A 17,408-nucleotide genomic window follows, 5' to 3' on the forward strand; every position below is an offset into this window, starting at 1 on the left:
GCTGGCTTGCGCAGGGCAGGGCCACAGACGGACACAGTGTTGCCTGGTGAGGTGACTGCCTGGGGAACCCTATAATTCATAATGAAAGAGATACTCAGGGTAATATTGGTGAATTATATCACCTCAAAAAAATTACATTGCCTAATTGTAAAGCTTAAAATACTCCAATTATCTGTCTATAAATATATAACAGGCTTATAGCCAGAAAATTGGAGTCCTTTAGCTTTACAATTACAATCAGCAGCAGTCACAGTGTCAGCTCAGCCAGTAGCACAAAGTTCATATTTTGCCACACCAGGCCTAAGGCCTTAGGCCTGGTGTGGCGAAATATGAACTCCGTGCTACTGGCTGAGCTGACAGTGACTGACTGGCTGCTGCTGATTGTAATTTAAAGTAATTTAAAGCTTAAAAGAACTTTAAAGCGCTGTTCCCCCCCCCTCCCCCCCGTTCCAATCTGCTCCTCACCTGGGACCTGACTGCGCAGGGGGCAGGACTGGAGCCAGAGTTGGTCGGTCGGTGCTACTGTCTGCTGGCTTGCGCAGGGGAGGGCAGGGCCACAGACGGTGTTGCCTGGTGAGGTGACTGCCTGGGGAACCCTATAATTCATGAAAGACACACAGGGTAATATTGGTGAATTATATCACCTCAAAAAAATTACATTGCCTAATTGTAAAGCTTTAAATACTCCAATTATCTGTCTATAAATATATAACAGGCTTATAGCCAGAAAATTGGAGTCCTTTAGCTTTACAATTACAATCAGCAGCAGTCACAGTGTCAGCTCAGCCAGTAGCACAAAGTTCATATTTTGCCACACCAGGGCTAAGGCCTTAGGCCTGGCCTGGTGTGGCGAAATATGAACTCTGTGCTACTACTGGCTGAGCTGAGCTGACAGTGACTGACTGTCATACTACTAGTAGCTGGCTTCTGCTGCTGATTTTAATTGTAAAGCTTAGGACTCCAATTATTATCTGCTGTGTCAGTGTCATAATAATATTAATAACTAAGCCTATATATTTACAGGCGGTCCGGATAAAAGCAACAGTTCCCCAGTCTGTTCAACTTGAACAACTCATGATGAAGTATAAAAAAGGACCAGGCAGTCAGACAGTCACACAGTGACACCGTGACCTGAGCGCCCCCCCCCCCCCCCCCAATTCCAATCGGCTCCTCATCTCACCTGTGCTGGAAGTTTCAAGAAGGAACCTGGATGCGCAGGGGCCAGGCCACAGTCGGTCGGTCGGTGCTGCACGGTCGGTCAGGTGCACCTCACCTCCTGTCTCTGCTGGGCGCTGGCTTGCGCAGGGCAGCAGGGCCACAGTGTTGGCTGCTTCACTTCTGTTGCTGCCTGGTGGTGCCGGTTCTGGACGGTCCACTCTGGCTTGGGCCGCTTGGCGCTTGTGCTGGCCTGGCCAGGCCTCAGGCCTGGGGCCTCGGTCCGTGGTGTAGCGGAGCCTCCGCGGGGGACGGACAGGTGACTCTTTCCTCTCCTAGTCCGACTCCTCGACGGCTCACACGGGGGGTGAGGGAGGCGGAGGTGATCACTCGGATTCCTCGTCGTCGAGTCCCGGTCCGACAGACCGACACTCAGTCTCTCTGTCACGTCACGAGTCCAACGATGAGTGTCACGGTCTGAGACTGGCAGACTGCAAACGGCCGCAGGCGGGACTTGGGAGACTCCAGGGGCGCGTGCATGTGCCAAGCGAAGCCACTGCCACTTGTGATTGGGTGGGTGACTGTGTCTGTCAACACATCACATGCATTCATGTCAAAGAAGTTAATGATTGGTCGCCGGCGGGCATTTAACTGTGTGGGTGGCGCTGGGCAGTGCCAGCGCCACCCACACTGAGAGTCACATGCCCGCCGGCGACCAATCATTAACTTCTTTGACATGATGCATGTGATGATGAGGATTGATGTGAGTGTCACTCAATCACAACCGTCCGTCTCATCAATGCAGCCAACATCATAGCCGGCCTGGCCCCTGAGGTGAGGGGAATTAAACAGACATGAGCCCAGACTGCCCCCACCCGCGCTGCACGCTCACGCTCGATGTAACGGGTAACGCAGCGAATCAAACGGCAACGGCGCTCCTGCTGGGGCAAATGTACGTAGTTAGATTACCCCTGAGGGGCAATCGTTACGTAACGGCGTTTATTTAAACGCCGTTACTTACAACACTGCTTAGGAATATACAGAGAGTGATACGGATAGCATGGACTGAAAGAAAATCCTGGTTGGCATAAAGGAATGCCATTGCATAGATGCTCCTTGGTCCTGATATATATATTTTGCTTTCAATCTGCTCCCAAAGCTCCCAGATTTCCATGAATCCCAGGACAAGACTTTGAGCAAGAAAGCTCTGGAGACCTTTTGTAGGAAGTGACACTCTTATAGGTTTAAGCTTTGCTTTTAGTAAGTTTGCAGAAGAAAGTGATCTAACAGAATCAGAAGTTCAAAAGAAACGATAACCGATTCAATTTCAGTTAAATGGAAGACAATACACCTAAAGATAAGCCTACCAGATATTATCAGTCAATGTTATATGCAAATCTTGACTTTTCCTGTAAAAGTCAATAATAGCCCTGAGCTCCAGCACTAACCCCTCGCCCCATTCCTCCCTATTTATTAGTGAGACAAACCATCATATCAAACAACCAATAGGAGGGCTCAGGTAGGTAGAAAAATGTGTAACCAAGCTTAAAACTCAGCTAAAGTCATGTTTTTTTTTAAACTAGCAAACATGTTAAGGCCCCCCTACACATGATCAGACTTTTTGACAACAAAACTTCAAAATGAGCAGGTTTTCAAAAAGTCTGACCGTGTGTACGCTCCATCGGACAAACTTTTTCGATTTTCATCGGACAAAAGTCCTACAGTGCAAAATCTAATCGTGTGTAAAGTCCATCGGACTTTAGCTCAAAGTACAAACACGCATGCTCAGAACCAATGTTAAAATCAACCAACAATAGCAGAAGTTGACCAAAGGGTGGCGGTAAAGAGCAGAAAAACCATGTGATCATGAGGCTTTATACTTACCTGCTCTGTGCAATGGTTTTGCACAAAGCAGCCCGGATCCCCCTCTCTCGGGTCTCACCAAACATTAAAAAATAAAGGAATTGTCAAAAACGGTCTCTTGTGGTTTTTACTTTTTGACACTTTTTTTTGTGAATGGGTAGGGGTACAATGTACCTCATACCTATTCACATGGGGCTGGGATCTGGTGGCCCCTTGTTAAAGGGGGCTTACAGATTCCGATAAGCCTCCCCACCCACAGACCCCGGCAACCAATGGGCAGGTGTCACGAATGTCACGTCTACCTCAATGCAGGTGGTCAGACACTATAGCTAGCTACTGTGTGCTTCACCTCTAGCAGCCCCATTTCCCTTAAGACAAGCAGGCCTACCGGTACTTGGTTGCCCCCAGGACTTATACACAATGCTATAGTGCCTGGCCACCACACTAGGGCAGACATGAACAGAGCAAACAACAGACTACTTGCAATTTAGCAGACAGACAGTGTGGTTCTAAGATGGTCCAGGTAATAAGGCAGGCTAAGTTTAGGAAATAGTCCAATATCTGATCCAATGACAGTCTAGTAATAAGGCCAGGCTGAGTTGAGGGAATAGTCCAATATCTGATCCAGGTCATACACAGGGAAACAGCAAAGCAAGGCAGACAAATGGGAGGCAAAAGTGTCGGAAGTGGTTGGTTTGCTTATATCAGGTGACTGATCAGATCAATAACCTTCCAGGTGAACACAGACAGGGGAAAAGCAACAGCCAACACCCGGGTGCTGAAAATGAGGAACAGGGGCACCTAAGCGATCATGACACCAGGGTTGTCAAGAAGAGGCCCCTTTGCCCCATCTGCATGTTAAGGGCAAGCGGCCTGGTATGGTTCAGGAAGAGGGGCACTCAGTGTCCCCTTCCTTTAGTGGCCTGCTAGGCTGCATGCTCGGATAAGGACCTGGTGTGGATTTTGGGGGGGATCCCCACACATTTTTTTTTACATTTTGGTGTGGAGTTCCCCCTTAAAATCTATAAAAGACCCTGGTATGGATCTTGGAGGTGACCCCACGCCGTGTTCTTTTCTTAATTCTGTCATAGGGCTCCCCTTAACCACTTCATACACTGTATTATATACTCTGCACTTCACTATATACCCTGCACTGTATTATATATACTACACTGACTGCACTATATATTCACACTCTATTATACACTGCTCAAAAAAATTAAAGGAACACTTTGAAAACATATCAGATCTCAACGGGCAAAATCAAATTCTGGATATCTATACTGATATGGACTGGGTAATGTGTTAGGAATGAAAGCATGGCACATCATTTGATGGAAATTAAAATTATCCACCTTACAGAGGGCTGAATTCAAAGCCCCCACGAAAATCAAAGTGAAAAAATTATGCAGCAAGCTAGTCCATTTTGCTGAAATCTCATTGCACCAATCAAAATGGTTCTCAGTCGTTTGTATGGCCCCCAACTGTTGTATGCATGCCTGACACACTCAGGGCATGCTTCTAATGAGACGATGGATGGTGTCCTGGGGTGTTTCCTCCCAGATCTGGACCAGAGCATCACTGAGCTCCTGAACAGACTGGTGTGCAACCTGGCGGCACCAGATGGACCGAAACATAATGTCGCCGAGGTGTTCTTTTGGATTTAGGTCTGGTGAGCGTGGGGGCCATTCAATGGTATCAATTTTGTCATCCTCCAGGAACTGGCTGCATGCTCTCGCCACATGAGGCTGGGCATGGTCGTGCACCAGGAGAAACCCAGGACCCACTGCACCAGCATAGGGTCTGACAATGGGTCCAAGCATTTCATTCCGATACCTAATGGCAGTCAGGGTGCCATTGTGTAGCCTGTAGAGGTCTGTGCGTCCCTTCATGGATATTCCTCCCCAGACCATCACTGACCCAAGCCAGTCATGCTGAACGATGTTACAGGCAGCATAAAGTTCTATGCGGCTTCTCCAGACCCTTTCCCGTCTGTCACATATGCTCAGTGGTGGACCTGCCAATTCTGGTATTCAATGGAAAATGCCAATTGAGCTTCACAGTGTCCAGCAGGGAGCACAGAGCACACTAGACGTCTGGCCCTCAGGCCACCCCCATGAAGTCTGTTTCTGATTGTTTGGTCAGAGACATTCACACCACCAGTGGCCTGCTGGCGGTATTTTGTAGGGCTCTGCAGTGCTCCTCCTGTTCCTCCTTGCACAAAGGAGAAGATGCCGGTCCTGCTGATGGGTTAAGGACCTTCTACAGCTCTGTCCAGCTCTCCTATAGTAACTGCCTGTCTCCTGAAATCTCCTCCATGCTCTTGAGACTGTGCTGGGAGACACAGCAAACCTTCTGGCAATGACACGTATTGAGGTGCCATCCTGGAGGAGTTGGACTGCCTGTGCAGTATAGGGTCCAAGTATCGCCTTGTGCTACCAGTAGTGACACTGACCCTAGCCAAATGCAAAACTAGTGTAAACAGTCAGAAAATAGGAGTAGAGAAAAAAAACGTCAGACACCTCCCCTGAAAAAACATTCTGTTTTGGAGGTCGTCTCATTGATGCCCATCTAGTGCACCTGTTGTTAATTTCAAATAATAGCAAAGCAGATGAAACTGATTACCATCCCCCTCTGTATACACCCCCTCCCACCTCAGCTACTTAAAGCGGAGCTCACCCTAAAGTGGAACTCCCGCTGATCGGAACCCTCCCCCCCTGCCGGTGTCACATCTTGACACCTTTCAGGGGGAGGGGGGTGCAGATACCTGTCTAAAGACAGGTATATTTGCACCCACTTCTGGCCACAGTCTGCAGGCAGACTGCGGGCAGGACGTCACTCCCCCCCCCCCCACATTGTGCTCTGGGAACACTCAGCTCCCAGAGCACAGCGGGAGCCAATCAGCAGGTGCAGCGCAACTCACGCATGTGCCATAGGGAACCGGGCCAGTGAAGCGGAGCGCTTCACTTCCTGGTTCCCTCACTGACGATGAGCAGGGGGGCAGCAGAGTGACGAGCGATCGCTCGCCCTCCCCTGCTGCGGACGGCGCTGGAATCCAGGACAGGTAAGTGTGCCGATATTAAAGTCAGCAGCCTGCTCGTATTTGTAGCTGCTGACTTTTAATATTTTTTTTTCAGCGGACATCCTCTATAACTAACCAGATCAATATCCCAGGAGTTCTGATTCAAAAGTGTTCCTTTAATTTTTTTGAGCAGTGTAATACTACAATGACTGCACTATATACCCTGCAATGTATTATATATACTATACTGATGGCGCTATATACTCCACTATATTACTGTATATATACTACACTGACTGCATTATATACTTTGAACTGTATTATATATACACTACATGGACTGCACTATGTTACTCTGAACTGTATTATATATACTACACTGACTACACTAACTACCTGCCTAATCTCCATTCATTCACTATATACGGCCACCGTGTAAGCAGGAGCCTTATATAGTATGGGACATGGTCTTAGCCCCTGAGCCATGATTGGCCAAAGGCACTCTGCGTCGGGCGAACTTCCCGCGAACACCCCATATGTTAGTTTGTTCTACGAACTTACGCTTGACTCAAACATCGGGACCATCCCTACATTCAAGCATGCACGCCATATAGAACCCTCTGTAGGAATGGATGGGCATCTCAATAAAGGGTTGCCAAGGACTCCTTCTTTGCTGAAATAGATGCCAGGAGAAGGGAAAATAGTTTTTAGAACCCGACATTTTTTTACTTTGCATTTCTCTCCTTTTTTGTCTTCTCTTTTAGACGCTATAGTTGTTTTGAGTGTGGAGCTTTTGGTGCAGAAAAGAAAAAAGGTAACCCTCCCCCGTAAGTGTCCCTAACGGACTACAGTCTACAGATCTTAGTACAGATAAGCTATATATGCCTAGGTAACATACTGTATAAGGTACTTAAAAGCATTGGAGAAGCATTCTCAACCAGGATCCTTGGAACCCTTGAAGAGGAAGTAAAGTAACCTTTTTTTTTCTGACCTGCAAAAGTAAAGGCATAATGTGCTAGTATGCATTGCATATGTAGCGCCCCCCCCTACTTTCAGTACGGGCGCTACACGAAAGTTAGTGGGGAATGGGAGGCTTAGTTTTATTCCCATTCACAAATTAAACAAATTCAGGCTGCTGTCAGTAGCGGCAGTTGGCGCTAGAGGGATTCTGGCAGACCCACCTGCTTCCAGCAGCCCAATCAGAGGAGTTCTTCCCTCGTTGGGCATGCTGGGGGGGGGGGGGATATATCTGTGGCAGCCGCTTTTGGCGGGCTCTGCTTGTGGGGCCCGAGTTCCAGGTGCCGGTACCCACCCTCAGGGTACGCGCATCCATGGGCCCCGCCACCGTGTCCTGCCATGCTGAGGCCGCTGTACCATGTGGAGCCTCCTCCTACTATTGAAGGGGCCCCAGCGACTTGCTGGGTCCCTGCCTTCTGCTGAGAGGATCCTAGGCTGGGAGCTGTGCGATGGGGGATTGGCCCGGGAGAACCTAGACTAGAGGTTAATTTAAGAAGGGAATGAAAATATCCTCACATGTAGTAGTACATGTGGATATTTAAATGTAGGGATGTGCGCGTCCTGATATATATGATAAAGGAGATAACTAGGGGCTAGTTGTTGGACTTTTTAGGCACGGTTGGTTGATCAGGACATAGTCACACAGAGCATGTTTGTTCTATAAAAAATTATTTCACTTATTAAGACAACCAATAGAAAAAAGTTGTACATATTAAAGGAGATTGCCAATTGCATTAAGCTGAGTCAGCTAACTAAGCAAGCCAGACCATCGCAGACATTTTTGACTGCATCTCCATAAACATACAGGATTTTCAATTATAAATTATAGTTGTCTTTCGTGCTTTTGAGAGTTTTGTTCAACCTGATTTTCTTGCTTATATATCACTGTTCTACTACTTCCCTGTCAACTGTATTTGGAGAAAACTTGCCGAATTAGCAACTTTAGGTAGTCTTTAATGCAATGCAATCTCCTTTTAATATGTACAAACTTTTTTCTATTGTTGTCTTAATAAATTGACCTAATTTTTATAGAACAATATTCTCTGTGTGACTATATCCTGATCAAACCAACCGTGCCTAAAAAGTCCAACAACTAGCCCTAGTTATCTCCTAGAACTAGAGGTTGTCCAGGAGGCCCAGACGAACCATCGGGGATCCGGTCACCACACCGTATGACAGGTATGCTCAAGCCGTCAGAGGGTGACATTGATTGAAACTAACTGGGGGATTTGCTCAAACTGTTTTATCACAAATCCTAAATTGTCCAGCCTGTGGCAGAGGGCTTGAGTCTGGCAGAGGTCTGTTTCCTCCAGTGATTTGTATAGTGACGCTCCGGCTGCCAGGCCTGAGATAACTGCCTGTCGGGGGCAACTTTACCCACCCTAATTGGAGGGTGGCGACGAATTGAGCACACCATTGCTGAGAGCAGGCTTGCTCTCTCTGAATATCCAAGGCCTGATACTAAAAGTTCCTCTACGCTCATCAACCTTCACTGTCATGTGTCATGTTGATGTTGCCAGGTTGGGCCTTGGAAACAAGCATTGAAAAACTGAAATTGGTGTCTGGACATTTGCTCTTCACTTACACTCACAGAAGTCACCCCTAGACCAAGTCAAGAAGGTAACTTGGAAAGCCGGTCCCAAAACTAATCAGCGGCTCCTTCGGGGGTGAGCGCTACACATACTAACACATAATATTAAACTTACCTGCCAAACTAAGGCCTCCTCGTCACTGCTGGAGGCCGCATCCATCTTTGCCCCTCTTCCTTCCGGGTCCACAGACTCTGGCTGTGTGACTGGACTGACCGGTCACGGCACAGGGTTCTGAAGAAACAGCACGGCGTGGACGTTCTTCAGAGGGCTACACAGATGACGTAATTGGCTGCATATAAAGCAAATATCTCCTAAACGGCGCCTGTTTAGGCAGATATTTACAGTACCTATAGGTATAAACAATACATGGAAGGTTTACTTCCTCTTTAAGATTTCTCCAGAGGTTGCTTGGGTTCTTGAGCTCTGGCTAATTGACCTCCCATTTGAAGGGACTACATAGTTCCAGGTCCAAAGTCAATGTCTTTAAACTGTACTAAAATCAGAATGTTCATTTAATATGCCTTCATTTGAGTTTTCTGTAATCTCAAGCAGAGTAAGCATGCACCAGCTCCTATTCTCTGCTTCCTGTTCCTCACATTTAAGCTTTCAAAACAGGTACTTTTTATTCTTAATGCTGATGTTTTTTACATCCATTTCTAGAAAAAGGATTATTAGCCGCTGGGTTCCAGGATCATAGACAGTGTGCTCTAGGATTACCAGAAGGTGGGTTCCAGGTTCACCAGAAAGTGGGTTTCAGTCTTATCAGCATGTGTGTTCTAGGAGAACCAACAGATTTGTTTCAGGATCATCAGCAAGTGTGTTCCAGCATCACCAACTTCCAAGAACATCAGAATACTGGACAAATGGGGGGGGCGTTGGTCTAGCCGGGACTGAAGATGGTTGCCTAGCTGAGAGCTCCCGCTGCTGCGGACCTAAATTAGCTGATCGGGACGCCGGGGTAAGCGTTCTTACTATCCACGACCCACACCGGAGATCAGTATACGCCCGGGCATATTTTGTGCAAGTTGCGAATAAGACTAGAGGACATTGACAAAGATACAGACACTTGTACTTTTGCACCAGTGAGACATAGGCAGTCGTGATGGAAACCTGCCGAGCTCCACAGCACCCGCAAAAATACACCCGACGGTGCCCTTGCCCTTTAATTATGACCACAATGTCGGGACATCCAGTGATTTGGCACAAAGACCCAGTTTGGGGGACCTCCACTTGGTTGCGGCAGATATAAAAACTACATTGGCAGCCGCCATAGCTGAGCTAACCATAGAGGTACGCGCAGTTTCAGCGCGAGTGGTAGAAGTAGAGAAAACAACTGCGCAACACGGCGCTGTAATACGTCATGTGAATCGCAAGGTGGACTCCCATCACTCCACCTAGAGATTTGCATGCCAAGTGGGAGATTTGGAGAACCGAAGCCGTCGCATAATTTACGGATTCGGGGTCTTCCAGAAAATGTAGAAAATGATAATCTGAATTCAGTCATCACAGGACTATTCAATAATCTTTTGGGTCGTCCCGCGGCATCAGCAATTAAAATGGAGCGATTACACAGAGCCCCCTTAAGCCAAAAGGCAGAGCACTGACCCGCCAAGGGATGTCATCTGCTGCCTATGCGAGTTTCAACTTAAAGAGGAAATTTTGAGAAACGCCCAAGTACGATACTAAGTGCGTGTATGAGGGGGCGCCTAATCCAAATTTACCAGGATTTATCATTCATTACACTCCAACATAGGAGAGACCTGAGACCTCTACTGGAAGCACTACGCAGCAAAAAATATAATCTATCGGTTTGATGGAAGTTCCCATTCGGACTGTTAGCCACCTATCAGGGTCAATCAGCTCTCTTGAGGGTACCCTGAGGATTTTACATCCCTTCTGCCGCGCAATGGATATCCCCCTTATCTGGATGTTCCGGATTGGTACGCCGATTCAGATTTCGTTCTAACAGGAAGGAAAATGCGCATGATGATATGATGGATGTAGCACCGTCCAGGTCCATACGACGTCGCTCATTATCGACGGAGAAATTACCCTTATCTACTAGAGACCAACACGCTGACATCCATTCTCCCAGCTCGGCACGCAATAGAAAATCTAGGAGAGAATACTGAAGATCTTCCTCTTGCAAGCTGCTTCTTGTGTTTTGAATATCTATCTATGTTTTTGTTTTTTGTTTTTAACATTAGTACATACTGCTATATTTAATGTTTGTATGTTCAGTATTAGTCTGAGTAGATGTCCAAACACTGGCGCAATCTTAGTCCATATTATATTGTTGTTCTATTTTTGAACTTTAGCTGATAGAGGCTCCTGTCGGAGATTCAATCTCCAGCAGGGAAAAAATTCCCATTTGAATGCTTCATGCAGGGGATCTTGCAATGAATGTATGTATTGTAGGTTTGAAGGGTACTGTTTTGATGGCTATATCACAAAAGTTACATAGCCTATTATATCCCTGCATATCTGTATTATTTTTTCTTTTTATTTGAGTGTATAAAATTGCAATACAATTCACTTTATTGATGCTGTTGCCAATTCACTAATTTTCAAGTGTTTCTCTTTTTTTTTTTTTATTGTTGACAGAAGAGTATCCACTCTATTTAAAAGAAAAGTTAACATGTTTTGGTTACTCTTCTAATGTGATGTTGTACGGCAGATTTTTGATACTTTGATACACACCGAAACACTGTTATGCCCTCTGGTTAAATATTTAGATTAATGGATACTTTTCTATTCCCGTCTCGATCTCCTTCTGCTAACACATACAATGCTTTGCAGGTCTGTAGTGGTGGGCAGTATGCGGATTCTGTGCTCTATCTTGGTTCAGTTTCATTCCAACCCCCACAAAGTAGAGCTCTCTATCCTAACCCTATCCGGGTCAGTGACAAGAAGAGTCTGCTTTATTCCTTACCGATTTTACCGCCCTAAAGGGTGGTCCCCCTTTTTTTTTTAATTGTTGTTTTTTATTTCACTTATTATCTTATTTATATTTCTTTTCTATTCAATAAATAGTCCTGTTCTCACCCCCGCTGTTACTCTTATCCCTCACATACCTTTCCCTTTTGAGACGATGACTCATCCAGTTGCAAGCTCGACAACTCAGCTAAACAAGGTTAAATTCTATTCCTTAAATGTAAAAGGCCTCAATGTGCCCGAAAAGAGGTCTAAATTATCTTTAATACTTACTAGATCTAAGGCTGACATCATATTACTTCAGGAGACCCATTTTAAGACGGATAACGTTCCGATATTTAAAGACAAAAGATTCCCTCATATTTATAATGCTACCAACCCGGACTCTAAAACAGCAGGAGTCTCCATTTTGGTATCTAAATATTGTCCTTTTAAGTTAATAGACTCCAAAATTGATAGCGAAGGGAGATTTTTGTTTCTCAAGGGCTCTCTTTTTAATGTTCCTATCACAATTGCTAATTTGTATGCGCCTAACAAATCGCAGGCTCCATTCTTTGTACAAACGTTGGAAACTCTTGAATCTTTTGCGACAGGCATGCTCATTGTTGGGGGGGATTTTAATTTAGCCCTCAACCCTCTAATAGACACCTCATCTGGATCTTCCAAAATTTCGTACAAAGCTCTCAGGACAATTAAAAATTCCCTTCACAAGTTGACACTACATGATGCGTGGCGAACTTTACACCCTAATAGTAAAGATTTTACATTTTATTCATCTCCCCACGATACATATTCACGGTTGGATTATCTATTGATATCTCAAATTGGCTTAGATACTCTCATAGATGCCACTATAGAACCTATGATTATTTCAGATCACAATCCAATAGCTATGTCGGTATCATTCAAGGAAAAACCTTTAGTACCTCCTATATGGAAACTTGATAATTCCCTGCTAAACGACACCAGCAACGTCGAATCTCTAAAAACTAAACTTGCACATTATTTTGAAGATAATAATTCAACAGAAGCTCATCCTTTAAACATTTGGTTAGCACACAAATGCGTACTCAGAGGTGAATTAATTTCCTTAGCTTCTAGAAGAAATAAGTTGAGACAGATGTACATTAAAGATCTCACAGACCGAATTAATTGTTTGGAAAAAAAACATAAACAATCATTAGCAAAGGAGACTCTCTCAGAACTTATTAAAGCCAGGGAAGAACTTCTTTTGCTGCTAGAAAAAAAAATCAAACGCAATTTAAATCTATCAAGAAAAGTCTTTTATGAATTTGGCAACAAAATCAGTAGACTTTTAGCTAACACTATTAATTCAGAAAAATCAAAGACAAATAGTAACATATACTCCATATCTGATTCTGCTGGGAGATCATACAGCAATTCCAATGATATTGCAAACCAGTTCAGGAAATTTTACTCCCATTTATATAACTTGCCCACTATGGTTCCTCCTAAGGATTCACTTGATAGAAAAAATCTCATCTCCGATTTTCTTAAAACATATAGTCCTAAACCTATAGATTTGACAGTTGCTAAAAATCTGGAGAAACCTATAGATTTAACCGAGACCTTACAAGCTCTTAAACAACTGAATACAGGCAAATGCCCAGGACCTGATGGGTTTACGGTGAACTATTACAAAACTTTCCCGGAAATTATTATCCCAAATTTTTTAAAGGCTTTCAACTCTATTCCTGCTCCCCCAGATATTGCTAAAAATTTATTAGAAGCACATATAGCGGTAATTCCTAAACCTGATAAAGATATAACGATGGTATCCAACTACAGACCTATCTCGCTCCTAAACGTAGATGTTAAATTGTACGCTAAAATTATTGCTAATCGCTTGTTACCCTTATTGCCCAATCTTGTTGCCCTAGATCAGGTTGGGTTTATTCCAGGTAGGGAGGCGAGAGACAATACCACAAAAGCGATCCTTATTCAAAATTGGCTCCAGAATAATAATTCACCGGGATTTTTGTTATCCCTCGACGCAGAGAAAGCCTTCGACAGGATAGCCTGGGATTATATGCATGAAGCATTAAAAGCTATAGGACTACAAGACAGACTACTTCAATTCATTCAATTTCTATATTCATCACCCACGGCATAAGGTCAAAGTTAACGGCGGACTGTCGGAGGCTTTCTCTGTGTCGAATGGAACGAGGACAGGGATGCCCACTTTCTCCAATAATTTTTGTGCTCATATTGGAACCTTTTTTATGTAAACTCAGAATGAACACGGATGTCATGGGTATCACTATAAATGATAAACTTATAAATTAGCTGCATTTGCTGATGACATCCTATTATTCCTAACTAGTCCCATCACTACGATTCCCAATTTATTAAAGGACCTTTCTCTGTTCTATAACATCTCTAATATGAAAATTAATTTCGCCAAATCTAAGGCTCTGAATATTTCTCTGCCAGGATCTGTAGTATCACTTTGCCAACAAAAACTTTCCTTTTAGTTGGGAAAAGGAATGCTGACTTACCTAGGGGTAAATTTAACGCCTAACGTGAAAGACTTGTTTGACAAGAATTTTATACCACTACTTACCACAATCAAAGCTGATTTACTTACGTGGGGCCTCGAATTTCAACTCAAGGTTTGGGAGGGCGGATATTATTAAAATGAACGTTCTCCCAAGATTTTTATACTTGCTACAAACTATACCAACAAGAATTCCATGCTACCATTTTTTAAGACCTACAAACGAATGTGCCTGAAATTCATTTGGAACATGAGACAACCTAGATAAAAATGGGATAAGCTCATCGTCCCCCAAACTTTTGGGGGAATAGGCTTGCCGGATTTACAAAAAAACTATTGGGCAGTGTCATTTGACCCGTATTGCAGACTGGCATCTGCATGCACATGTAAAAGATTGGGTTAACCTGGAGGAATACCTCTTACTCGCAAACTTATCCCCCTAACACACTTGCCGCGATCCATCCCAGTAAAATCCCTAAAAGAGGTTAACTCCCATTTAATCACTGGAAACACATTACGCATTTTTAAATCTCTTTGTAAAAAATTTAAAGTTTCATCAGTATATGGCCCCCATGACTCCTTTTGCTTCACAACCCAGAAATACATTTGGGAAGAAATTATATGAAGCCTACTGGCTCCGTGTCTGAATGACACATTGAGAATCAACACGCTTTTTAAACACGGTGCCACTGTATCATATGAGTCCTTCCTTGCAGATCACCCGGAAGATAATATATCCCAACATGATTTTGAGATTTTTTGTCAATTTGCGAATAAAGCCACACCCTTGCTACAACTGGCACAGACTGAAAACCCCATTTGAAATTCTATGTCTGAAAAAAATCTCCCCAAAAACATTTGATCTCTACACTACATTCTTTATTCTACTCAGGATTTGATATAAAAACTGATATATCTAATCTAAAATGGAGGAAGAATTAAATATATCTCTCTCTTTCGGAACAGTGGGAAACAGGTGTTCCGCAGGATACACAAGGGCTCTTTGAACGTACTTACCCAAGAAAACGGATACAAGTTGTATTCGCGATGGTACAGGACTCCCATATCATTAATAAATTTAGTCCAAATGTATCCCCCTTGTGTTGGAGATGTAATTCTGAGGTGGGTACACTACTCCAATATGGTGGGATTGTAAAAACATCAAACCATTTTGGGAACAAGTCCACGATATGATATACAAAATCACTACATATGCTCCAGATTTTAACGCTCAACAGTACTTGCTGCATCATTCTACCTTGCCCCAATTCGGTTTACAAAGACGCAATAATCTTACACCTAATAAATGCAGCTAAACTCTGCATTCCGCAAAATGGCTTCAACCTTCTCCCCCATCTATTTCTGACTGGTTGAGAAAAACCAACACATAGCAAATATGGAAGATTGATCAGTCAATCTTCGGATTCCTCCGGAAAGTTTTACAAAAAATGGGCATGCTTGGTTGCAATTTATAGACTCTGGAGAATTTAAAAATTTATTAGACAATTGATATTGTTAGTCTGTTACATGAATCTCTTTATATTAGTTTAATTTCTTATAGGAATATGACAATCGGATATATTGTCTGTACACACTGAGTTTTTCCTTCTGTGCTCTTTGGTCATCACCCTTCTAACATGGATAAACATTGTTCTTTCTCCCTTTCTCCCAATCCCCCGCTTTATCCTCATTGTTTAGAGTGTTAGATTACACTGTTGTTATGCCTCCACAGTATAGTATATACAACGTTCTTCCTCATTGTTTGTACAATGTATCTTTCTTTGTTGAGAATACGATGCTACAATATGTTGCGTTAATCTGTACTTATACATTTTGAAAACCTAATAAAAAATATTTGAAAAAAAAAAAAGAATACTGACAAATGGCAGTTGGAAGCACTGGTTCCAAGAATAACTGCTCTGCAACTGCTACCTTATGTCTCCGTACCTCAAAATCCAATTTTGACTTGGGTACATATTTAACGATTCCACAGTTGGATCATATATAATTTAGTGGTATCATTATTGTCTGCAGGCACTTTTCCTTTGTGATAAAAAAGCAGTGCAGCGCAAACAAATAATAAAAAAAAAATAATGATAAAAATTACACTAGAAAAATAGATGATCAAAATAGTCCATTCACTTATGAAAACAAGCAAACACCAATAATGCCTTGTTTCCACTGAGCGGAACGGTTCGGGTCAGTAAATTTGGAGCGGTTAGAATGGGACCGGTCTACTCTCGTGAGCGTTTCCGCTGCAAATTGGACCGTCGGGGACCATTCAGGGTTTAGAAAAAAATGCCTAGCGCGTCCACCAATCAGTGGAATGTATCGTATCTCCGCCCCTAATGGAACCGTTCCATTTTCTATGGCCCCACATCTGAAGCAGGACCCAGAATGGTCCGGTACGGTTCGGTTTAATGGCACACTTTCATAATGGAAAAAAAAAAACCAGTGAAAACGAGGCATAAGTGTCCGAAAGTGACGTCTTAAATATCCTTAAGGTGACTTGTGTAACGACCTCCACTACTGGTAATAATTAGCAGCTCACCTCAGCAATTGGACCCCTGAGCTAGTCAGTTAGGTCATACAAGCAGTTCCCTCACTGGGATCGCTGTAATAGGACTGCACACTAGATGGATGGTAACACACAGGGTAGCTCTCAAACCCACACCATCAGATGCGGGAAGTCGAGTACATAAAGGAAAAGCAGGACATCTAGTGCATTCCGTTTTGTAAAAGAACATTAATAGGTAAAATTGAAAATCACACTTACAAAGAACGCACTGTGCCTCAGTGCATAGGAAAAGTCAACATAAGGACAAGTCCACGAGTATCAGCGTGTAGGACTTTTTCTTTGTGGCTTTGTAAATGGTCATTATTCTGAGGATCTGTGCAAACATCCTGTATTGTTTTTGTGCCATATGAGCATTTCTTATTTTCCTAAATATTGTGCACTGTAATGTAAAGGGGTGCCTATAAATGAAACTTTGTGAATGATGTGGCAGCACATGCACACCTCAAGGAGAAACTTAAAAAGTACTTGGGGTTGAAACCAAACCATTGATGAGCTCCACACTAGATGCAAGTTCATCATTCTGGTTCCCTGGCTTCAGTATCAACAGGAATGCAGTCAGCTAAGTCTGAACACTATGTTTGTATACTTGCTTTGGCTAAGTGGCTTAAACTGGGTACACATCATTTGAGTTTCCCCACGTAGGTGGCCACCTCCCACCTGGAGCTGGGTTAAAACGTGTAGGTTGAACAGAGGCAATTAGCTGCAGCTACTGTTCAGATATTGACAGGC

This window comes from Rana temporaria, chromosome 8 (assembly GCF_905171775.1).
Source record: "Rana temporaria chromosome 8, aRanTem1.1, whole genome shotgun sequence".
Lineage (NCBI taxonomy): Eukaryota > Metazoa > Chordata > Amphibia > Anura > Ranidae > Rana > Rana temporaria.